This window comes from Sus scrofa, chromosome 1, assembly GCF_054392235.1.
Source record: "Sus scrofa isolate SSC_HxYL_T2T_F1_AM1 chromosome 1, Sscrofa_HxYL_maternal_Yorkshire_Landrace_v2.0, whole genome shotgun sequence".
Lineage (NCBI taxonomy): Eukaryota > Metazoa > Chordata > Mammalia > Artiodactyla > Suidae > Sus > Sus scrofa.
Window position 1 is genome coordinate 73,257,761 of NC_139383.1, and position 26,138 is coordinate 73,283,898.

General features: G+C 41.2%; 1 long non-coding RNA gene across 1 annotated transcript; it reads right to left on the bottom strand.

Moving 5' to 3' along the window:
* Nucleotides 1–348: 348 nt before the first annotated feature.
* LOC146406144 (uncharacterized) lies at nt 349–24,061 on the bottom strand. Its single transcript, XR_014831642.1, has 2 exons — nt 23,902–24,061; nt 349–487 (listed from the first exon to the last, which is right to left on the bottom strand). It is a non-coding gene; the product is annotated as an uncharacterized LOC146406144 (long non-coding RNA).
* Nucleotides 24,062–26,138: the final 2,077 nt, after the last annotated feature.

The following is a 26,138-nucleotide window of genomic DNA, read 5'->3' on the forward strand; positions in this document are numbered from 1 at the left end:
GAGTTTGGGATTAGCTGATGCAAACTATTATATATAAGGTCCTACGTATAGCACAGAAAACTATATTCAATATCCTGTGATAAACCATAATGGAAAAGAATATGAAAAAATGTACATATATATATGTATGTATAACTAAATCACTTTGCTATACAGAATTAACACAACACAGTAAATCAACTATACTTCAATCAAATTTAAAAATATATATTCATAGGTGGATGTTTCATTTAACATTACTAATATATGTAAAACCTGAAGGCACTAAGAATTTTCTAGGAATATATGAATCAGTAAAATTTATTCCAATGAATAATGGTGGAATGAATGGCGAATCTTGACAAGGCGTTTTAAAGAGCTCCAGGTTTATTTGATTTCACGTGTGAATTCCTTGATGTCATCAAGAAGATAATTTTTCTCTGTACTATTTGAACCCTTCCAGAGATAGTAAAAGAATTCAAGCTTTCCAAATATTTTTGACAGCCAGCTGAAAACAAAGAGAAAAAAACTACAAATCAATCACAAAAACACCCTAAGTACAAATTATTGATGAAAACATCTTATATAAAACATTACTAAGTAGAATACAGCATTAGATTAACAATATAGTATACCAAACCAAGTAGAGTTCATTTGAAAAATGTAATGATTTTTTGTTTGTTTGTTTTGTTTTGTCTTTTCGACTTTTTGGCTTTTCTAGGGCCACTCCCTCGGCATGTGGAGGTTCCCAGGGTAGGGGTCGAATTGGAGCTGTCAACACCGGCTTACACTACAGTCACAGCAACAGGGGATCCAAGCCAATTCTGCAACCTACACCACAGCTCACGGCAACACCGGATCCTTAATCCACTGAGCAAGGCCAGGGATGGAAACCACAACCTCATGGTTCCTAGTTGGATTCGTTAACCACTGTGCCAAACTCCTGTAATGACGTTTTTAAAAAGAAAAAAAAAAGTGCAAAGATGGTTTAACGTATGAACTCTATTGACAAAACCCATCATCATAATTTTTAACGGTGAAAATCACATCATCTCAAGAGATACCAAAAAAGCATTTCAAAAAAATTCCAGGAGTTCCCATTGTGGTTCAGCAGGTTATGAACCCACCTAGTATCCCTAAGGATACAGGTTTGATCCCTGGCCTTACTCAGTGGATTAAGTATGGCATTGCCTTTAGCTGTGATGTAGGTTGCAGATGTGGATCAGATGTGGCATTGCTGTGGCTGTGATGTAGCTCTAATTTGACCCAGTCTGGGAAATTTCATATGCCAGGGGTGAGGCAGTGAAAAGAAAAAAAGAAAAGAAAAAAATTCCACTTCAGGAGTTCCCATCGTGGCTTAGTAGAAACAAATCTAATAATCCATGAGGACACAGGTTCCATCCCTGGCCTCACTCAGTGGGTTAAGGATCCGGCAGTGCCATGAGCTCTGGTGTAGGTCGCAGATGCAACTCAGATCTGGTGTTGCTGTGGCTGTGGTGTAGGCCAGCGGCTACAGCTCCGATTCGACCCCTAGCCTGGGAACCTCCATGTGCCATGGGTGTGGTCCTAAAAAACAAAAAAAAAAAAAGACCCCAAAAATTTTCTCAAAATACCTCAAAAAGCTGAATTTTTTTAACACTAAACTTTCTTACACGTTGATCATTCCAGTGTAAAAAATAAATAACAAAAACATTCTGTTCACAGTGGAAAAAGTAATTTGCACGAGTTAATTTTGCTTATTTCTAAGTGTTAAAATGCATAAAACACTTATAAATAAGTAAAATAAGTCATGTGCAAATGAAATAAGAAAACTATAAACGACCAAGGAATACTGAAGAAAATATAAGTAAATTAAGAGAAATGGCTTGCTACACTGGTGTACTATTTTTGTCACCCTTGTTATCATCGTTACTGTCCTTGCCCATCCCCCTTCCCTCCAACATCCAGCCCTTGGTCTCTGGAACAGCTACTGATGTCCTATCTCTGGGCATCCTGCCCCACAGTGCTCGAACTGTCATCCAGGTGTCCTGCCTCTTCCCAGACAAGGGGTGGACCAGCTACCCAAGCGAGGATCATTGAATCCTCTCTCAGAATCTGAAATTTGAGCAAATTATCTCAAAGCTGGGAAGCTGGTGGAGCTGAGGAATGGGAATGGAGTTGTATTTGACTGGTTCCAAATCCCTGAAACTGCTCTGCTTTTTGTCATCCCCTAATCTACTCTTCAACAGTCCTTCACATCTGTGAGCTACTCCAAACCCTTTTAGGAATTCCTTTATTTTACCTTTTTTCTTTAAGTCAGCTAAAATCTGTTTTTGCTTTTTTTTTTTTCCCAACCAGAGAACTGTAATTGAATCAGGTAGAAAAACATACCATTAAAAAGATGTCAATTACCTCCAAATTAATCTATAATTCAATACAATACACACCCAAACCATAACAGAAATGGAACAAAGTCATCTTAAATTTCATCTTGTAAAGTGGTACTCAACTTTGGCTACCCATTAGAATCATCTGGGGAGATTTTACAACTCTCTGCTCCCAGGCTGCAGCCCAGAGCAATTAAACCAGGACCTCTGAGAATAGAGCAAAATGTTTATTAGAACTTCCTGAGTGACTATGGTGTGTTACCAAGACGGAAAATTACTTCTCTAGAAGAATGAACATGTAGGGCTAGCAAGAAATCTCTGGGGAAAAAGAAGAAAAAAGCAGGCTTGTCCTATCAGCAATTGAAATATGTTATAAAGCTATAGAAATTAAAACATTGTAGGAGTTCCCTTGTGATGCAGCAGGTTAAGGATCTGGCATTGTCACTGTAGCAGCTCAGGTCAGTGCTGTGGCATAGGTATGATCCATATTTTTTGTCACAGTCAAAATACAAAAACAAAAAAAGCAGTACTGTAGTACTAGCACAAGGCTTGAAAGACAAATCAACAGAACAAAATACATCAAAAAAGATTCAGGTCTATACAATTTAAAATATATTAAAGATGGCACTTAAAAATCAGTAGGGAAAAGAGGAACTATTCTGTAAATAATATTGGGATAACTAGCTAACCATTTAGGAGAAAAGCCATTAAAATAAATTCTAGATGAATCATGAGTTCCTGTCGTGGCGCAGTGGTTAACGAATCCAACTGGGAACCATGAGGTTGCGGGTTCTGTCCCTGCCCTTGCTCAGTGGGTTAACGATTCAGCGTTGCCGTGAGCTGTGGTGTAGGCTGCAGACGCGGCTCGGATCCCGCGTTGCTGTGGCTCTGGCGTAGGCCAGTGGCTACAGCTCCGATTCGACCCCTAGCCTGGGAACCTCCATATGCCGTGGGAGCAGCCCAAAGAAAAAACAATAAATAAATAAATAAATAAATACATTCTAGATGAATCAAATGTTAAAATGTGAAAATTACAACTATAAAAATATGTTGCTTTTGCCTATGCAGCATATATTCATCCTTACCTTGGTAACAGAACCCCAGTTTTCCTTGGGAAATTACTGAGCACTTTTCAATCCATTTGATTGAGAGTTATAGTAAAAAGATGAAAAGATATTAACTCTCACTAGAACCTAAATAATATAATAAAAGCATGGTCATCATGTTGGCAAAATAAGTTTTTATTGGTAATATCTGGTCTTGTTTGGTGGGTAGGGATTAGAAACTCTCAGAGTATAAATAGCAGCAAACACTGCAAATGTATATACCTTTAATCCAGTACTTCAATTGTGGTAATATAAGCTTACAGTCAACTACAATCTCAAAGATGTACAAAGATTTTATTGATCTTTTTTTGTTTTCATAACGTCTTTCAAGAGGATAATATATCTATACATGTGTTGACATTAAATATTTCCATGACTCTTTCACACTCATTAGAACCACTATTATTAAAACATGCAGACACATAAACACACACAAACTAGGGCTGTCAAGGAGAAGTTGGAACATTTGGATACTGTTGATGAGAATATAAAATGATGCAGCCACTATTGAGAACAATGCAGTGATTTCTCAAAAAATTAAACATAGAATTCCCATATGAGCCGGCATTTCCACTTCCACTTTGGGTATATACCCAAAAGATCTGAAAGCAGGAATTCCAACAAATATTTGTATACCATGTTCACAGCAGTATTATTTACAATGGTCAAAAGATAGAAGCAACTCTGGAGTTCCTGTTGTAGCTTAGTGGTTAACAAATCCAACTAGAAACCATGAGGTTGCAAGTTTGATCCCTGGCCTTGCTCAGTGGGTTAAGGATCCAGCATTGCCATGAGCTGTGGTATAGGTCGCAGACACTGCTCAGATCCCGTGTTGCTGTGACTCTGGCGTAGGCCTGCAGCTACAGCTCTAATTCGACCCCTAGCATGGGAACCTCCATATGCCACAGGTGCGGCCCTAGAAAAAGACCAAAAAAAAAAAAAAAGATAGAAGGAACTCAAGTAGCCATCAATAAATAGATAAGCAAAATGTGTTCTACACATACAATGGAATACTATTCAGTCTTTGAAAGTAAGGTACTATATAGCACAAAGAATGATATTCAGTATCTTGCAATAACCTATAGTAGAAAAGAATTTGAAGAATTTATTTATATAAATAACTGAATCACCTTGTTTCACACCTGAAACTAACCCAACAACACAATATTGTAAGTCAGCTGTATACTTCAACAAAATAAAATTAAAGCAGGGAATTTGCACAGGAAGCAGAAGAGAAAGTTAGAATGCAGAACAAGAAAGACAGGATATATCATTGCCAACTTTGCAGTTGGAAGGGGCCCCATGAGAAGGATTATAAGTACTATCTAGGAGCTGAGGGTGACTCCTTCATGGCAGGAAGTAAGGAAACAGGGACCACAGTCTTACAGCCACTAGAACTGAGTTCTGCTAACAACCTGATGGTGTTTGGAAGCAGATTCCTCCCTGGAGCCTCTAGACAAGATCTCAGCTTTTCAATACCTTAATTTAGTCTTGTTGGGCCCCTAAGCAGAAAACACAGAAAAGCCCATCAGGATTTCTGAGAGGTATTTATTAGCAGTTTGGTATGTGTGTGTGCGTGCACACACTCATTGCTATGGGTTTTTTTAATGGCTGTAACTGAGGCATACAGAAGTTTCCCAGCCAGGTAATGAATCCGAGCCAGATCCTTCAACCCACTGTGGTGGGCTGGGGATGGAACCCATACCACTGTAGCTATCCAAGCCACCGCATTCAGATTCTTAACCCATTGCACCATAGCAGGAACTTGGTGGAGTTTTTAAGTCCCTGAACATATGGATATTCGTTACATAGCAATAGAAAACTAACAAAGCAGGATAAATGCTTAGTTCTTTGTTTTTAACTGCCAGTTCTCAGCATTTAGGGACAAAAAATTGTTTAATAAATAAATAAAAAGGATATTCTGACACATGTACAACATAGATAAACCTTGAGGACCTTATGCTAAATGAAATAAGCCAATCACAAAGGACAAATAGTAAATGATTCCACTTATATGAGGCCCCTAGAATAGTCAAATTCACAGAGACAGAAAGTAGAATGGTGGTTGCCGGGGGCTACAGGAGTGGGGAGGTATTTTTTAATAGACAGAGCTTCAATTTTGCAAGATGAAAAAAAAGTTCTGGAGATGGATGACAGTGATGGCTGCAGAACAATGTAAATGCACTTACTGCCACAGAACTGTACGTTTTTAAATGCTTAAGATGGTAAGTTTTATGTTATGCATATTTCTCCACAATAAGAGTTTTTTCTATGGAAAAAAAAGAAGTTTTTATTTATTTTGATTTTCCTTAAGATTTGTCTGTATCATTATCGTCTGGGAAACTTGCTTTTATGATGAGTCATTCAAGAATGACTCTGAAACACAAATTTCAAGAACAGGCAGCAAAGTTTCCTAGATGTCATTCTTCATGGTTGCTTTTGTAGTTTGTAATAATTCATCATTTTTATTTGTAGTCATTGTTTATAAAGTAGGAAGAGTCTCTTTTTAAAAAGAGAGCTCTATCTCCTAGAGTAATAAATTAAATAAATAAATAAATGAGGAGTTCCCGTCGTGGCGCAGTGGTTAACGAATCCGACTAGGAACCATGAGGTTGCAGGTTCACTCCCTGCCCTTGCTCAGTGGGTTGATGATCCGGCGTTGCCGTGAGCTGTGGTGTAGGCCGCAGACGCGGCTCGGATCCTGCGTTGCTGTGGCTCTGGCATAGGCCGGTGGCTACAGCTCTGATTCGACCCCTAGCCTGGGAACCTCCATATGCCGCGGGAGCGGCCCAAAGAAATAGCAAAAAGACAAAAAATAAATAAATAAATAAATAAATAAATAAATAAATAAATAAATGGGACCTAATGAAACTTAAAAGTCTTTTTATCTTTCCTTTTTGCACAACAAAGGAAAACATAAAAAGACAACCTACAGAATGGTAGAAAATCTTTGCAAACGGAGCAACTGGCAAAGAACTAATCTCCCAAATATACAAACTCATGCAGCTCTGTATCAAAAGTAAAAAACCAATCCAATCAAAAAATAGACATTTTAGGCAAAAGGCCTAAATAGACATTTCTCTAAAGAAGACATACAGATGGCAAAAAATAAAAGGGGGAGTTCCCATTTTGGCACTGTGGAAACAAACCCTACTAGTATCCAGGAGGGTGTAGGTTTGATTCCTGGCCTCTCTCAGTGTGTTGGAGATCCAGCATTGCTGTGGCTATGGCTATGGCCAGCAGCTGTAACTCTGATTCAACCCCTAGCCTGGGAACTTCAGTATGCAAAAAGCAAAAACAAAAACAAAAGCAAAAACAAAACAAAGAGGGAGTTCCTGTCATGGCACAGTGGTTAACGAATCTGACTAGGAACCATGAGGTTGCGGGTTGGGTCCCTGCCCTTGCTCATTGGGATAAGGATCTGGCGTTGCCGTGAGCTGTGGTGTAGGTTGCAGACACAACTCAGATCTGGTGTTGCTGTGGCTGTGGTGTAGGCCAGTGGCTACAGCTCCGATTCGACCCCTAGCTAGCCTGGGAACCTCCATATGCCGCGAGAGCAGCCCAAAGAAATAGCAAAAAGACAAAAAACAAAAAGACAAAAAAAAACAAAGAAAGGGAGATGCTCAACATGGCTAATTATAAGAGAAATTCCGATCAAAACCACAATGAGGTAACACCTCACACCAGTCAAAATGGCCATCATCAAAAAGTCTACAAACAACTATTACATTTAGAATGGATAAACAATGAGGTCCTGCTATAGCACAGGGAACTATAGCCAATATCTCAGGATAGAACATGATGAAAGATAATATAAGAAAAGAAATGTATATATGTGTATCACTGGGTTACTTTGTTCTACAGCAGAAATTGGCACAACATTGTAAATCAGCTATAATTTTTAAAAGGGGGAAGTCTACAACAATAAATGCCAGAGAGGGTATGGAGAAAAGGGAACCCTCCTGGGCATATATCTAGAGATAACCATAATTCAAAAGATAAATGCACGCCAATGTTCACTGAAGCAGTATTTACAACAGCCAAGAGATGGAAGCAATCTAAACATCCACTGACAGATAAATAGATAAAGAAGATGTATATTTATGCAATGGAATATTATTCAGCCATAAAAAGAATGAAATAATGGCACTTGCAGTAACCTGGATGGACCTAGACACCATCACACTAAGTGAAGTAAGTCAGACAAAGAAAGACAAATACCACATAATATCACTTATGTGCAGAATCTTTTTAAAAAATGATACAAACAAACTTATATACAAAACAGAAATAGACCCACAGACATAGAAAACAAACTTATGGTTACCAAGGAGGAAAGGGGGGTGAAATAAATTAGCAGTTGGGGATTAATATATACGCACTACTATCTATAAAATAGATAACCAACAAGGACATACTGTATAGTACAGGGAACTCGGTATTTTATAATGACCTATAAAGAGAAAAGAATCCGAAAAAAGTAGATATATGTGTATGTATAACTGAATCACTTTGCTGTATACCTGAAACTAACACAACATTGTAGATCAACTATATTGCAATGAATAAATAAATCAGAGAGAGAGAGAAAGAGCAGAACCCTTAAGAACATCAAAGAGGATCCTCAAACAGGGTCAATCACAAATGCAATTATGGACAATCAGGCGGTGACATCATATTTTATGTTACCAGTCACTTCTTTGTGGGGTAATTTTCCATACTGAAATTTTGTTTCACATTTTCTCAGCATCTCTATTTCACTCCCAGAAGCTCATAAGGATTCTAGTGGCCCAATCATGCATGCCAGCAACCTAAAATCTGAGAGGATTCACTTGGCTAGCCAAGAACCCTCAGCTAGAGGCGACCTGGTTTCTTTTTCAGGGCTGGAACAAAACAATGAAAATATTTCTACTCAAAATAGACACTGCAATCTATAAGAAATCCAGTTCCTTTTCTTTTAAAATAAGAACACAAGCAGAAATATGGATTGGGACTTTGGGATGTCTTACACTGTGGTTTAAGGAAGGAGCTGCAGCACATATAAAACAAAGTCTTCACTGGCACTAGACTGCATGACAAATATTTCATTTAAAAACTTCATCTAGTGCAGCTGCTTAGTATAGAGCATGATCAGGATAGAAGAGAAATAATACCAACCTCTTGTCAGAAAATCAAAACACTAAGCCATCTGATGGCAGATAAATAACTTCTCTTAATGTGTCTTTAAATATGTACTGAGGTTTATAGACAAAAAGTGCCATTGTGAATACAGGATAAGACCTTATGTAATCTGATCCAAGGAACTAGCTGACCAATGAAGGCCTCCATTAGCAAGCAAACTCCTCAAAATTGTTCAAACGGAACAAAAAGAACAGAAAAAGCCTTGGAAGTCAAACGAGTTATGACTGTCTGCTTCTCTTTCAATATAAAGTCACTCTTCTTAGAGACTTCACACCATCTGTTTCTGAGGTTTATTTAGACTAGCTTTAGTGATTTTATGCCTAAAGTGCATAAAGTGTTTTCACTCTGATATTTGACAAGAGACTTCTTGAGTAAATGAAAGGAGCATGAAACCTTCGTATTTCTAAGATTTTAGAATTATTTTCAAATAAAACACAAAAATGCAAAATCACAAAAATGCTATTAAAGTCTACCCCCACTCTTTTTTTTTTTTTTTTTTTTTTTTTGGCCACATCCATGGCATGCAAAATTTCCCAGGCCAGGGATCGACCTTGTGCCATTGCAGTAACCAGAGCCACAGCAGTGACTATGCCAGATCCTTAACCTACTAAGGCACAAGGAAACTCCTACCTGCCTTCATTCTTTTTTTTTTTTTTTTTTTTTGTCTTTTTTGCCATTTTGGGGCTGCTCCCGTGGCATATGGAGGTTCCCAGGCTAGGGGTCAAATTGGAGCTGTAGCCACCAGCCTACGCCAGAGCCACAGCAACTCGGGATCCAAGCCGAGTCTGCAACCTACACCACAGCTCACTGCAACGCCGAATCATTAACCCACTGAGCAAGGGCAGGGACCGAACCCACAACCTCATGGTTCCTAGTCGGATTCATTAACCACTGTGCCACGACAGGAACTCCTGCCTTCATTCTTATAAGTGACTGTAAATTATGTATTCCAGTCATCCCACTGTCCATGAGCATGCACTTAGAACTGAAGCGGTACCCTAAATCTAATAAGTGCCAATTCTTGCTAAGAAACCTCAGAAATCCATTCAACAGCAATCTGGGGGCTCAGTGAAGGCAATGCCAATAAATCAATTGACTAAATCAGTTCTTACTATCTAGTAGAGCTGAAAATGAGAAGACCCCCCCACCATGACCCAGCAGCCATGACTAGGCATATACTCTGAAAAATAAATGTACAAGACATGTAACAGAATGTTCATGCAATACTATCTGTAGTAGCATAATTGGGGAAAACCTAAAAGATCATCAAAAGGAAATTAGATGCATAAATTGTGATGTAATTGTATAACAGAGTTAAACAAACTAAAACAAAGTTAAGGGAGTTCCCATTGTGGATTAGCAGTTAACAAACCCAACTAGTATCCATGAGAAGGCAAAATCGATCCCTGGCCTAGCTCAGTGGGTTAAGGATCCAGCATTGCCATGACCTGTAGTGTAGGTTGCAGATGTGGCTCGGATCCCTAGTTTCTCTGGCTGTGGTGTAGGCTGGCAGCTGTAGCTCCCAGCTGCCAGGCCAAAAAAAAAAAGATAAAACAGATAATTACTACATGTACTAACTTTACTCTTAAAAACACAAATTTTTCTTTTTTTTTTTTTTTTTTTGCTTTTAAGGGCCACACCCTCGGCATAGGGAGGTTCCCAGGCCAGGGATCTAATCAAAGCTACAGCTGCCAGCCTATGCCAGAGCCACAGCAATGACAGATCCAAGCCACATCTGTGACCTACATATCTCAAGGCAACCCACTGAGCAAGGCCAGGAATCAAACCTGCAACCTCATGGTTCCTAGTCGGATTCGTTTCCGCTGCACCACGGCAGGAACTCCTAAAAACACAATTTTAGCAGAAATAGCAATACCAAATATTTCATTCAGTATAATACTGTTTATGTAAACTTTATTTATTTATTTATTTTATTTTTTTTTTTTTTTTGCCTTTTCTAGGGCCGCTTCCGCAGCATATGGAGGTTCCCAGGCCGGGGGTCGAATCGGAGCTGTAGCCACTGGCCTGCGCCACAGCCACAGCAATGCCAGATCCGAGCTGCATCTGTGACCTACACCACAGCTCACAGCAACACTGGATCCTTAACCCACTGAGCAAGGCCAGGGATCGAACCTGCAACCCCACGGTTCCTCGTCAGATCTGTTAACCACTGTGCCATGACGGGAACTCCTAAACTTTAAAGACAAATAAAATGGTAAAAATTTAGTAATGACCTAAGTGTCCATAAAGAGGGTATTGGATAAGTCAAAACAATATGTTTATTTATTTATTTATTTATTTTTGTCTTTTTGCCATTTCTTGGACCAATCCCGCGGCATAAGGAGGTTCCCAGGCTAGGGGTCGAATCGGAGCTGTAGCTGCCAGCCAGAGCCACAGCAACGCGGGATCTGAGCCACGTCTGCAACCTACACCACAGCTCACAGCAATGCTTAACCCACTGAGCAAGGGCAAGGATCGAACCCACGACCTCAATGTTCCTAGTCGGATTGGTTAACCACTGCTCCATGACGGGAACTCCAAAACAATATGTTTATACAATGAAAGGCATCACTATTTTTTAAATGATGGTGTAAAGCTCTATTGATTTACACTGAAAAAAGTCAATGATATTTTGCCAAATTTGCTAAATTACATAAAAATTAATTAAATTCTTATGCATCCATGCATTTAAAATGTTAACTGGCTATTTCTGGATGGCAGAATAATTGGTAGGCTTTATTTTCTTCATTATACTTTTCTGCATTTTTTGAAAAAAAAAATTTGCAATTAGTAGTACTACTTTTATAATCAGAAAAAAATTTCTTACTACAAAAAAGAACAAAAATACATTGTAGCAGATTTTATTTCCAAAGATGGCTGCAGCATATCTCATGCCACATGCTTTTATTACACTAAGATTTGACACAGCTCCATGGAAATAAAGGAAGGAGGCTCTCTTCCTGCCCCTCGGATATGGGCCAGCCATTGTGACTTGCTTCTAACGAATACGATGCAGTCAAAGTAACTGCTGTACTTCTGAGGGTAGGTCTTAAAAGATGATATGGCTTCTGCCTGGTTCACCCGCTTACTCCCCCTTTTCTCTCTCCACTTACCCTTAGAACCCAGCCACTATATTGTCATTTAGCCCAGACCCCATGAAGAGGTTTCACGGAGATGTTCTGGCCAACAGCCCAGCTAGGGCCTCAGGTAAGAGGCAGCATCAACCACCAGACATGCAAGTGGACCAGCCTTCGAAAAATTCTATTTCCAGGCTTTGGGTCCTCCAGCCGAGGCCCTAGACCCCTCTGAGCCTCGCCTGGAATCTGTGAACATAATGAATAGTTGTTTTGTGCCACTGTATTTTGGGGTAACTTGTTGCACAGTCTTTTTTTTTTTTTTGTACACAATAGAATTTTTTTTTTTTATTATTTTCCCACTGTACAGCAAGGGGGTCAGGTCATCCTTAGATGTATACATTGCAGTTACAGTTTTTTCCCCCACCCTTTCTTCTGTTGCGACATGAGTATCTAGACATAGTTCTCAATGCTATTCAGCAGGATCTCCTTATAAATTGCACAGTCTTAAAAACTGGAACACACACACGAAGAAATACTACATATTGTTTAAGGCTACACATGTGATAAGAAAAATCAATTGACTAAAATAATCAGTCCTCACTATCTGCTAGAGCTGAAAGTAAGCATATCCCCATGACCTAGCAACTCCTAGCAATTCTAGGTATAATTTCTGAAAAATAAATGCACAATGAAACATGGACTAGGATGTTCATTTCAACATCGTTTGTAGTAGGATAACTGGTGGGGGGGACAGAAAGTCCATCAGCAGGAAATTAGATATATAAATTGTGATGCAATTGCATAAGACTTATAGAAGTTAAAATAAAGAAATTATTCTATGTTCTAACAGCATAGATTGGGTACATATCAAATTCTTTATAATTTGTCCTAGGTGCATGGGAGGAAAATGGGACCAGAGAGAGGATCCCATGGGACTTTTAAAGGCATTTTTATCACTTTTTTTGCCTTTTTAAAATTTTTAATTTTTTGCTTTTTAGGGCCATACTTACATACATATGTAAGTTCCCAGAGTAGGGGTCGAATCAGAGCTGTAGCTGCTGTCCTACTCCACAGTAATGTGAGATTGGAGCCGCGTCTGCGACCTACACCACAGCTGATGGCAACACTGGATCCTGGGGATCCAGGGATCGAACCCACATCCTCATGGATACTAGTCAGTTCTTAAACTGTTGAGCCACAATGGGAACTCAAAGTCATTTTTAAAGGGCAAGGGGTAAAACAATAATAAAATAAACTTATTAAAACATTGATCTGAAGTATGACAAAATGCTAACACTCATTTATTCTGATTATGAAAATTCAGGTTATTATAACTGCCTATGTACTTTTCTATATTCACTTTCTCCCCACCACAGTAAAGATAAATCTAGTGTTTAAATGTTGGGTTCCTTATTTTTTGGGTTTCTTTGCTTGGTGTTCCCCCCCCATTGGAAACCATAAATTCCCTTACTAAAAATACCTTCAGGAGTTCCCATTGTAGCTCAATGGTAATGAACCCAACTAGTATCCGTGAAGACAAGAGTTCAGTCCCTGGCCCCACTCAGTGGGTTAAGGATCTGGCATTGCCATGAGCTGTGGTGTAGGTGCAGACGCAGCTCAGATCTGGCATTGCTGTGGCTGCAGCTCCGCTTCAGGCCCTGGCCTGGGAACTTCCATATGCCACAGGTGTGGCCCTAATCAAAAAAAAAAAAAAAAGACCTTCACATAAAATTAATCACTTTCACATCCAACCTAAAATCCTTGACTATTTTCTCAATAATTTGAAAAGGGTTTTGTTTGGATAGGAAACTTATTTTAAGAAGTCAAGTTATAGGAGTTCCTGTCGTGGCACAGTGGTTAACAAATCCAACTAGGAAACATGGGGTTGCAGGTTCGATCCCTGGCCTTGCTCAGTGGGTTAAGGATCCGGCGTTGCCGTGAGCTGTGGTGTATGTCACAGACGCGGCTCAGATCTGGTGTTGCTGTGGTTGCGGTGTAGGCCGGTGGCTACAGCTCCGATTGGACCCCTAGCCTGGGAACCTCCATATGCCCTGGGAGCGGCCCCAGAAAAAGCAAAAGGTCAAAAAAAAAATTAATTAAATAAATTTTTTAAAAAAAGAAGTCAAGGTATAAACTGATGCTCTGATTATTTAGGTGAAGGTGAAAAACTTTCTGGACAATAATAAATCAGATTAACTTAAAAACAATTATGCTACAACTACTCCATGATAAACTGAAAGCCTACTTCTTGGATCCATGATCTGTATGAGGAGCCAGTGAGTTTGAGGACAGACTATTCCACTGTAGATTTTGTATATATCATATTGGGAAGCAAGCTGCCAGGAGTTCCATGAGGTACTTTATCATACACCCAGTCTAACTCCGGGCAGGAACCAGTCATGGGCAACCCTAAGTCACTGTGGCTCCATAGAGACTCAGAGGCTCATTGCAAGCCTCTCCTCAAACATGGCCTTCGTTCAGGACCATTGGAGACAGCCTACAGACTAAGCGACGGACCAGATAGGACACTGTGAGAGGGTAAACTAGGATGTCTCAGAGGAGCCCCTGATTTTTTTCCCTAACTTTGATCTTCAGGGTAAGCCAAATGCACATTCCCTATAACAGGCAGGGCCCTGAAAACAGCTGGTATACCAAATGGTTTTAACTAAAGCAAACTGAATGAAGTTACTTGCAAAAATGTTGGCAGGGTTAAGGGGCCCAAGGAAGGAAGGTGAAGCACAGTCCAGCAATAACAAACTATCTAAAGAACAGAGAAAAACTCAGACATAGAGAACAGACTTGTGGTTGCCAAGGAGGCGGATGGGGGTGGGATGGATGGGAATTTGGGGGCTCGTAGACGAAAACTATTACATTTAGAATGGATAAGTGATGAAGTTCTGCTATAGCACAGCGAACTATATCTAATCTCCTGCCATAGAACGTGATGGAAGATAGTATGAGAAAAAGACTGTATGTATCTGTATGACTGGGTCACTTCACTGTACAACAGAAATTGACAGAACATTGTAAGTCAACTATAATAGGAAAAAATAAAAATCTTTAAAAATGGGCAGAAGAGAAGTTCCCATCATGGCATAGTGGAGATGAATCTGACTAGGAACCATGAAGTTGCAGGTTCGATCCCTGGCCTCGCTCAGTGGGTTAAGGATCCGGTGTTGCCATGAACTGTGGTGTAGGTCGCAGATGCAGCTCGGATCTGGCATTGCTGTGGCTGTGACAGGCTGGCAGCAATAGCTCCAATTTGACCCCTAGCCTGGGAACCTCCATAGGCCATGGGTGTGGCCTTAAAAGAGACAAAAAGACAAAAAAAAAAATTAAAAAAAATTAAAATGGGCAGAAGATTTCAATAGGCATTTTTCTTTTTTTTTTGGTCTTTTTTTTTTTGTCATTTATTGGGCTGCTCCCACAGCATATGGAGGTTCCCAGGCTAGGGGTCAAATCGGAGCTGTAGCCGCTGGCCTACGCCAGAGCTACAGCAATGTGGGATCCAAGCCGCGTCTGTGACCTACACCACAGCTCACGCAACGCCAGATCCTTAACCCACTAAACAAGGGCAGGGACCGAACCCGCAACCTCATGGTTCCTAGTCAGATTCGTTAACCACTGAGCCACGACAGGAACTCCTCAATAGGCATTTTTCTGATGAAGACATATCATTGGCCAACAGGTACATGGAAAGATGCTCAATATCACTAATCCTCAGAGAACATCAAATCAAAACCACAATGACAAAAAAAAAACAAAGCTGCAGCTGAGGACTAAGCCACAGCCACAGCTGCAAAAACCACAATGACATGCCACCTTACACTCATTAGAATGGCTATTATTTAAAAAGACAAGAAATAACAAGTGTTGGAGAGGATGTGGAGAAAGGGGAAGACATGTACACTGTTGATGAGAATGTAAATTGCTGTAGTCACTATGGCAAACAATATACAGGTTACTCAAAAACTAAAAATAGAACTTTCATATGATCCAGTAATTCCACTTCTGGGTATGTATCTGAACAAACCAAAATGACTAATTCAAAAAGATATATGCACCCCAATGTTCATTGCAGCATTATTTACAATAGCCAAGATATGGAAACAACCTAAGTGTCCACCAATAAATAAATGAATAAAGAAAAATTGAAAAAGAAAAAAAAAGGAAAATTGGTGTGTGTGGGGGGGTGTATCTATATATATATACAATGGAATATTCTTCAAATACAGAAAAGAGTGAAGTAATGCCCTTTGCAACAACAGGGACCTGGAGAATATTATTCAAGGTGAAATAAGTCAGAGAAAGACAAATACTCACTTTTTTTTCCTGGTTACACCCATGGCATGCAGTTCCTGGGCCAAGGATTGAACCTGCACCACAGCGGTGACCCAAGCCACAGCAGTGATAACAATGGATCTTAACTGCTAGACCAACAGGGAACTCCCTAATCTCACTTTTAATTTGGAATCTTAGGAGTTCCCATTGTGGCGCAGCGGAAACGAATCTAACTTGGAACCATGAGGTTGCGGGTTCAATCTCTGGCCTTGCTCAGTGGGTTAAGGATCCAGCATTGCCGTGAGCTGTGGTGTAGGTCGCAGATGCAGCTCGGATCTGGCGTTGCTGTGTCTCTGGCGTAGGCTGGTGGCTACAGCTCCAATTCGACCCCTTGCCTGGGAACCTCCCTATGCTGCTGGTGTGGCCCTAAAAGGACAAAAGACAAAAAAAAAAAAAAAAAAAAAAAAAAAAAAAAAAAAAGAAAGCTCATAGATACAGAGAAGGGATAGGTGGATCCCAGAGGCAGAGTGGGGTGAGGGGCAAGCAAAATGGCTGGAGGGAGTCAAAAAGTACAAACTTCTACTTATAAAATAAATAACTCATGGGGATGTGACATACAGCACTGTGACCATAGTGAATAAACTGCATTGCATATTTCAAAGTTGCTAAGATAACACATCTTAAAAATTCACATCACAAGAAAAAAAATTCTGTTTTTTGGGAGACAGACAGCAACTGGACCTGTTGGGGTGATCACAATTCAAGTATCGAATCATGTACACCTGAAACCAGCACGATGCTGTAGGTCAACTACATGCCAATTTAGAGAAGAATGCTTATTGTTTCATTGTTTGTAATAGCACTAAATCTGTGTGTCTGCATGTCTATACATATATATAAATACATTTGAAAACCATTTAAATATCCATCAGTAAGAGAACAGTTGAAAACATCATCTTCAAGGGTCTCCCATTTCAGAAATCACCAAACATTCACTCATACACCCTGGCAACTTAGGAGACAATCGACCCTTCAGGGCCTAGAAGAAGACATGGCTGGCGCAGAATAGGTATTCAACCAATATCTGATCAGTACTATCCATTATCAAGAGATGCTGATTTTCTTTCCTAAATATCTCTCAAATCCATCCACGTCCCTTCTGCTCTATTGCTAGGAGTGGGATCTTTCTTCCTCACCTGGATAATACAACTCTCCTATTTTGGTGACTCTGTGCCTAGTCTGGCCACTTGCTAATCTATTCTCAGCTGCAACCGGGCCTCTTTCCAAAATAAAGATCTGATGATGTCAGCCCACCCCCAACCATTCAATGACTCCAATGCTGTTAGTCTGCTGGGGCTACCATAACAAAATACCACAGACTGTATGGCTTCAACAACAGAAAATAATTTTCTCACAGTTCTGGAGGCTAGAATTTCAAAAGCAACTTGTTGGCAAGGTGGATCTCTTCGGAGCCCTCTCCCTTTGGCTTGTAGATGGTACTCTGACCTCACATGGTCTCCCCTCTGTGGATGTCTGTGTCCAAATCTCTTCTTGTAAGGACATTAGTCAGGTTGAATTAGAGCCTACCCTCTATAACTTCATTTTCCCTGAATTACCTCTTTAAAGGCATTCTCTCCTGAGGTACTAGGGTTAGGATTTCAACATATGAATTTGAGGAGGACACCATTCAGCCTCCAACACCATTGCTCTTAGGATAAAGCCAAAGATGTGTCCACGATTGTGCTGGAGATCTTGGGTTTGCCTCTCCTGGTCCACTTTCACTTGGCTTCTCCCTGTCTGCTGGGTTCCTGGAGGCTGACCTGTATGGACAGCATCAAGGGCTCCGGTGTTCTCTGGCTTCCAGGAGGGTTTGGCAACTGGGAGGGACCCATAAGAGATCTAATGGGTAGGCGAGTGAAGCTGAGGTGCCTCTCCCCACCTTTCTCTCTACCTGGTCACCTCAGGGTGATGGCTGTGTCCCTCCACTGAAAAACCACAGTCTCTGTCAGGCAGCCCTCTCCACACAAGGACCAACTGGGTTCCAGCTATTGCTGCTTCAAGCTTTGATCCTTAAGGGCTCCCTACTAGTACCCGAGGGGATCACGTTCATCCCCATAGCCACCCCCCTTTGTCTTTTTAGGGCTGCACCTACACATATGGAGGTTCCCAGGCTAGGGGTCTAATCAGAGCTGTAGCTGCCAGCCACAGCCACAACCACACCAGATCTGAGCCACATCTTCAACCTACACCCCAGCTCACAGCAACTCTTGATCCTTAACCCACTGAGCGAGGCCAGGGATCAAACCTGAAACCTCATGGTTACTAATCGGATTTGTTTCCTCTGAGTCACTATGGGAACTCCCCCACTGGGCTTTACTAAACCCTGCCCACAGCTTTGTAAGTAGTATCTTCACTCAAGTGTCTTCAAATTACCCAATTGGATGTGTCATCTGCTTCCTGCCATGAACCTTGCAACACTCTATACCCTCGCCTTGCACTCCTCTCCTTCTCAATCTCTCTGCCACAACCACTCCGGCCTTCTATTCATTCTTCAGATAGACCCATCCCTTTGAAATATTAACAAGCATTCACCCCTGTTGTTTATTTTTTTTAATGGCCATGCCCACAGCATATGAAACTTCCCAGGCCTATGCCCCAGCTGCAGCAATGCTGGATCCTTAACCCACTGAGCCATAATGGGAACTCCCACCCCTTTTTTTTTTTCCAACTATTTAGAATTACATAAAAAATGGATGTAACATCTTGTCTTAGATCAAGCTTCCAGGGAAGGAGATGCTAAGAGGAGATCTGTGTGGAGGAGGTTTTAGGAGGAATGTCGCAGGATTCAACACCTGTGAGGGAGGAGGGAAGCAGGACTGGGCAGAATGAGCTGGGCTGTGATGTACTGGAAACAAAGCCCTTACCCGGCTCCATGGGAGCTGGAGCTGGGCTGGCCCTCCAGAGCTGACGGGGACTGAGGCAAAGAGGCTGGGCCTTTGGACTACCACACCCATCATCATCATCATCAGAAGTAAGCTGCCCAGGAGAAGGGGTGTAACCTTAGGTGAGGCAACTTCCATCAGCCAAGGGAGGACCTAGGAAGAGAATCTGCTGTGAGCATCAGCAGTCAACACCCTCGGAAGTGAGGAAATGAATTGCTGGGTAGTGAAGGGAGGGTCTAGGTGTCAGACCGAAAGAAATCCTGCTCCTCAGAGTTCATTTAAAGGAAGTAGAGCTTTTCAGTGACTATGAAGCTGGGGAAATCCCAGCCAGGTGAGGATATGGGATCTCATTGCCCTGCAAGCCCTTCCACCCCGCCCCACTGAAGCCCCTGAATAAAATGGTTTGATCCCCCCCTTAAAGGAAATAAAGAGCTAAGCAAAGAGCTATATACAAAGATGTTATTAAACCATTATTTATTTATAATTGGGAGAACACTGGATGCAATCTAAATATCCAATGACAGGAAATGAATTAAATATAGTACATCCAAAGAATATAATACTATGTAGCTATTTAAAAACAATGTCATGGGAGTTCCTGTTGTGGCCCAGCACTAACAAACCCAACTAGTATCCAGGAGGACACAGGTTCGATCCCTGCCCTCACTCAGTGAGTTAAGGATCCAGCATTGCTGTGAGCTATGGTGTAGGTGGCAAATGTGACTTGGATCTGGCATTGCTATGGCTGTAGTGTAGGCCAGCAGCTGCAGCTTTGATTTGACCCCTAGTCTGGGAACTTCCATAAGCAAAGGGTGCAGCCCTAAAATAATAAAAATAAATAGTGTTGCAGAAATATAAATCATGTGATATATAATACAAATGAACTTATTTGCAGAACAAAAACAGATTCACAGACTTTTTAAGATAAATTATATCTCATTTATTTATTTATGTCTTTTAGGGCTGCACCCTTACCATATGGAAGTTCCTGGGCTAAGGTGTTCACATTGGAGCTATAGCTACTGGTCTACACCACAGCCACAGCAACACCAGATCCGAGCCACATTTGTGACCTACACCACAGCTGATGGCAACGCCAGATCCTTAACCCACTGATCAAGGCCAGGGATTGAACCTGCATCCTCATGGATCCTAGTCAGTTTCCTTTTCCCTGAGCCATGACAGGAACTCCAGACTCACAGACTTTTAAAACAAACTAATGGTTACCAATGAGGACAGGTTGGGGGAGGGAGAGATTAGGGGTTTAGAACTGGCATATGCACACTGAGGTATATAGCATGTCTGGCCAACAGGGACCTGCTGTATAGCACAGGGAACTCTACCCAATATTCTGTGATATCTATATGGGAAAAGAATCTGAAAAAGAATGGATGTGTGTATATGTATAACTGAATCACTTTGTTGCATAACAGAAATCATCACAATATTGGGAGTTATCTTTTGGTCTAGTGGGTTGAGGCTCCTGTGTTCTCACCACTGTGGCTCTGGTTACTGCTGTGTGACATAGGTTCAATCCCTGGCCCAGGAATTCCCACATACTTCCTGTGTGGCCAAAAAGAAAAAATAAAAAATGAGAGAACCTGAAATAAATGTTGCAACTCCCATTTAAAAAAAAAAAAAATTATCACAATATTGTAAAACAACAATACTTCCAAAAACTTAAATAAAATTTAAAAATAAATAAAATAAAAAGCATGTTGCAGAAATGATCATGTGATATATAATTAAGTTGAAAGTCAGGTTATAAGACAACTTTGTTGAAGTATATATGTTTGTGTGTATAAAATCTGTATAAATGCACCAGGGTGGGAGAAGACTGCAAGAATATCTGTCGAGGAGTTCCCATCGTGGCGCAGAGGTTAACGAATCCGACTAGGAACCATGAGGTTGCGGGTTCGGTCCCTGCCCTTGCTCAGTGGGTTAACGATCGGGCGTTGCCGTGAGCTGTGGTGTAGGTTGCAGACACGGCTCGGATCCCGAGTTGCTGTGGCTCTGGTGTAGGCTGGTGGCTACAGCTCCGATTAGATCCCTAGCCTGGGAACCTCCATATGCCGCGGGAGCGGCCCAAAGAAATAGCAAAAAGCCAAAAAGCCAAAAAAAAAGAATATCCGTCGAAATGCCAATTGCTGGGTGGTAGAATTATAAATGACTTATACTTTCTTCTTTGTGCTTTTTCATATTTTGAGCAATGAACATGTTGCTTAATCACAAAGAAACAATAAGTGTGGAGATTTAAAAAGTTATTTTGGTTGTGATAGCAGAGAACACTGATTTTTGACTTGTTTTGCCCTGGAATTTTTTTCTTTTCTTTTCTTTTTTTTTTTTTAGGGCTGCACCAATGGCATATGGAGGTTCCCAGACTAGGGGTCAGTTTGGAGCTGTAGCCGCCAGCCTACACCACAGCCACAGCAACACCAGATCCGAGCTGCATCTGCAACCTACACCACAGCTCGTGGACAACACCAGATCCTTAACCACTGAGCAAGGCCAGGGATCAAATTTGCATCCTCATGGATGGTAGTCAGATTCATTTCCTCTGAGCCACAACAGGCTCTCCATGCCCTGGAACTTTTTAATTAACATTTGTATGTAAACCCCAAAAGGCAAATAGATCCCCATGGCTGTGCTCTACTCAGGTGGATCGAGGGGGACAGGAGGGAAGCAGCGAGGAAAGGGCTGTGAGACACAGTCTGCTCAGTTCTCCCCTTCACCATCCCCCCAACATATGACCTTGTTGGATTCCCTCACACTCTGCTTGAAAACCACAGACCTCTGTAGCCAGCATCACCTATTCATTTGACACCCAGTGTAGACACACCATGGCTGCTCTTCAGCCCTGAGCATGATCCTTTATGTTCGTGACACCATGTCAACTTTACTATATATATAGGTGTAAAAACATATCCATTTGATCTTAAACAGCAAATGGCAAAGCCTTACTCCTTGATCCTCTCAGAGAAGGTGACCCCAAACGCTCAGAGAAGCAATGATGGCACAGCAGCTGAGAGCGAGGAGCCATGTGAAGTGGGTCCAAACACCAGTCTACTATGGGGTGACCTTGGGCAAGCTACGAACATCTTTCTGTTTGGGTTTCCTCACCTGTAAAAAGATGATGATGCTCATATCACTGACCACACAGAAATATGTTAAGCATTGAATGAGCAGATATATGTAAAATCATCTAGGGGAGTTCCCGTCGTGGCGCAGTGGTTAACGAATCCGACTAGGAACCATGAGGTTGTGGGTTCAATCCTGCCCTTGCTCAGTGGGTTAAGGACCCGGCGTTGCCATGAGCTGTGGTGTAGGTTGCAGACGCAGCTCGGATCCCGAGTTGCTGTGGCTCTGGTGTAGGCCGGTGGCTGCAGCTCTGATTCGACCCCTACCCTGGGAACCTCCATATGCCTCAGGAGCGGCCCAAGAAATAGCAAAAAAGACCAAAAAAAAAAAAAATCATCTAGGGTAGTGACCTGTACATGCCACTTGCCATTATTTTCTGCTCAATCCATATCAAAAACAAAAGATAATATCCATGAAGAATGTTGACCATACATTCCTCTAAATATTCAGTTTCTTATAAATATTCAATTGCAGAGGTGCATATTTGGTTAAAGTGTTTTGACGGCTGATAAAATTATTCTGGCTAAATTATGCTTTGCTATGTCCCTTGATGAAAATGGTAAGAAACAGACAAACATAAGAAACTTGCTCTTGGAGTTCCCGTCGTGGCTCAGTGGTTAACAAATCCAACTAGGAACCATGAGGTTGCGGGTTCGATCCCTGGCCTCGCTCAGTGGGTTAAGGATCAGGCATTACTGTGAGTTTTGGTGTAGCTTGCAGATGCAGCTCGGATCTTGCAATGCTGTGGCTCTGGCGTAGGCCGGTGGCAGAAAAAAGAAAAAAGAAACTTGCTCTCATTGCAGAGCCAGTTGCCAATGGTACTGACCACATCCACCTGGAAGCCCCCTCATAATAACCCACACTAAAAGCTTTGTACCTGGGTCCTTCTGGTTTATATACATGTGTTTTCAATGTACAGGCAATTTAGCTTATTTCAAATCATGGTGCCTTCCTTCCATTGGCTACAGGAGCTACTCAGGATGCTGTGACAAGCATTCTCGTATCCAGTCCATGAAGTTACGGTTTTCTTCTACCCTTATTTATTCTCTACCTCAAATACTTCATCATCTATTTTTAACTTGGTGTATAATGCATGTTTCTAAAAGCTGACTCCAAAAATTTTTAAATTGGAATAAGACAGAATTCATAAGTAAATAATAAGTAAATACAAAACCAAATGCCTACAAATAAACACAGTGTTAATGATGAGGCTACAGAAGGAAATTGTTTCCTCACTGCATTCACACCCAAGTCCCAACAAGGGTTGTGTCACTGGTCACATTGCACAAGCCCCGTGAAACAGCTCAAAGTTGTCGCAATCTCATTAAAGATGAACAGCAACTACCATTTAGACTGCGCTAATCATATCATCAAGCGAATCCTTTGCCAAGTCTTCAGAGAACGCAGCAGGGTACAAAATGACAACCAAGTGACAGAACAAATGAGGATGATGTTTGCCGAGTTATCTCCTAGAGTAATAAGGATGAATTTACATTCATTTTCGTAGGCTCAGCATGGAGCTCTGAGCCAAATTTTTTGTGGATGGGAGAGCAAGCTCACAAAAGCTCACCGGAAAAAGTTCTGAATCACGGAATTTTTTAAGTTGGATGGAATCAATATTTTTAAACTGGAAAATGTCTCCAAAAAGTTCAGTCCTCTTAAAGCCCAGAGAGGTTTCCAGGGGCCATAGAGCAAGTTTTCAGACCCAGGACTGGATCTGCTTAGAATGCAGGCTCAGGCACTAGACCCAGAGGACTCTAGCATGAATCTATGTGTCCTCTCTGAGTGGGATAAAGATCAAAAGCAATGGACTAGAGGAAAGTGATCTTACCTGTCTCCAAGCACAGCCTTGATGTAAGCACATTAGTCACAGTGATTTGAAGCCAGGTACCAGGACCATGTCTGACTCTCCAGCCCCTGCCAGGCAGACAGTCTAAGAAAATAGAGCTGCCCGAATCCCCTCTCAGGTCTGTGCTTTGCAATTTGGCTTCACTTTAGAATCATCTGGGGAGCTTTTTAAATCTAGTGATGACTGAACTCCACCCCCAATTAAATCAGAATCTTCTAGATAGCAAATGTGGTAGACATCACCTTTTTAAAGAACTTCCCAAGTGATTCTGATATGCAATCAGAGTTGAGGACCATTGCTGTAGATAAGCAGGGTGCCTATCTGATGAAAACTGAGCAGCTGCAAGAGACTAGCCTCTTTAGCAATAGTCCTAACCACTTCTTGTGCTTCCTCCCAAGACTTAATGTAGTATCAGAGGTCTGCCCTCCCCTCCCCCTGCTACTCTGCTACTCAGCCATCACTGATGGCTGTTTTACTAACTCAGTATCAACTGAGCACCTACCCTCAGTCACACATCAGGAATCCAGGAATGAAATATGACCCAGTTCCTGCCTTGAAGCACAGACAGGTCAACGCAATGTCCATACATCATAAAAAAGAACACTAGGAGTTCCTGTTGTGGCTCAGTAGAAACAAACCCGAGTAGTATCCATGAGGATATGGGTTCAATCTCTGGCCCTGCTCAGGGGGTTAAGGAACTGGCATTGCTGTGGCTGTGGTATAGAGCAGTAGCTGTAACTCCTATTTGACACCTAGCTGGGGAACTTCTATATGGTGCACCTGTGGCCTAAAAAAAAAAAAAAAAAAAAAATGTTGACCAATGTTTATGAAGTACTAACAATGTACCAGACTCTTTTTTCTTTTTGAAGTTTTATTGAAGTATATTTGATTTACAAAATTGTGATCATTTCTGCTGTACATCAAAGTGACTCAGTTGTACATATACACTCAATCCACTATCTTTCAGACTCTTTATTTATTGACTGACTTTTTTTTCTTTTTAGGACTGCAGCACATGGAAGTTGTTAGGCTAAGGGCCAAATCTGAGCTGCAGCTGCTGGCCTATACCACAGCCACAGCAACACCAGATCCTGGCCGTATCTGCAAGCTACACTGCAGCTTGCAGCAACACTAGATCCTTAACCCACTGAGGGAAGCCAGGGATCAAACCTGTGTCCTCATGGATACCAATCAAGTTCTTAACCTGTTGAGCCACGGTAGTAAATCCTCTTTCAGTTTCTTTTCCCACATAAATTACCACAGAATATTGGGTACCAGACCCTTCTAAAACTTTGTGTAACTCATTTAATTCTTCCAACAGCCTTATGAGATAGGTACCATTATCATCAAGTCTATTAACAGAAAAAACTTGTGTACCATAGAGAATTTATGTAAGTGCCTAAGCTCCTTTTGCTCCTCAGAGCTAGGCTGGGAGTCAAACTGAGGCAGACTGGCTCTAGCAGCCATGCCTTTAGCTGTTACGCTGAGTTGGATGCATGGATGTGTTCAAAGCCAGAGGCATGGAAAAACACTGTCAATTCAGAGAATGGTGAAAAATCCAGTGCGGCTAAAAATGAGGCTGAAAAGTCAGGCTGGAGCCAGACAATGAAAAGTGCTAAGGAAACCCAAAAACTACTTAAACTGATCAACAAATTCAGCAAAGTAGCAGGATATAAGATAAACATTCAGAAATCAGTCACATTTCTGTATACTAGCAATGAAATATTAGAAAAGGAATACAAAAATAAAATATCTTTTAAAATTGCATTCAAAAAAATCAAATACCTGGGAATAAACCTGACTAAGGAGGTGAAAGACTTATATGCTGAGAACAATAAAGCATTCACCAAGGAAACTGAAGAGGATTCAAAGAAATGGAAAGATAGTCCATGCTCCTGGGTTGGAAAAATTAATATTGTAAAAATGGCCATGCTACCCAAAGCAATCTACAGATTCAATGCAATCCCTATCCAATTACCCATGACATTTTTCACAGAACTAGAACAAATAATTCAAAAAAATTTATCTGGAACAACAAAAGACCCAGAATTACCAAAGCAATCCTGAGGGAAAAAAACCAAGCAGGAGGCATAACTCTCCCAGACTTCAGGCAATATTACAAAGCCACAGTCATCAAGACAGTGTGGTACTGGTACCAAAACAGACAGACAAACCAATGAAACAGAATAGAGAACCCAGAAATAAACCCAGACACCTAC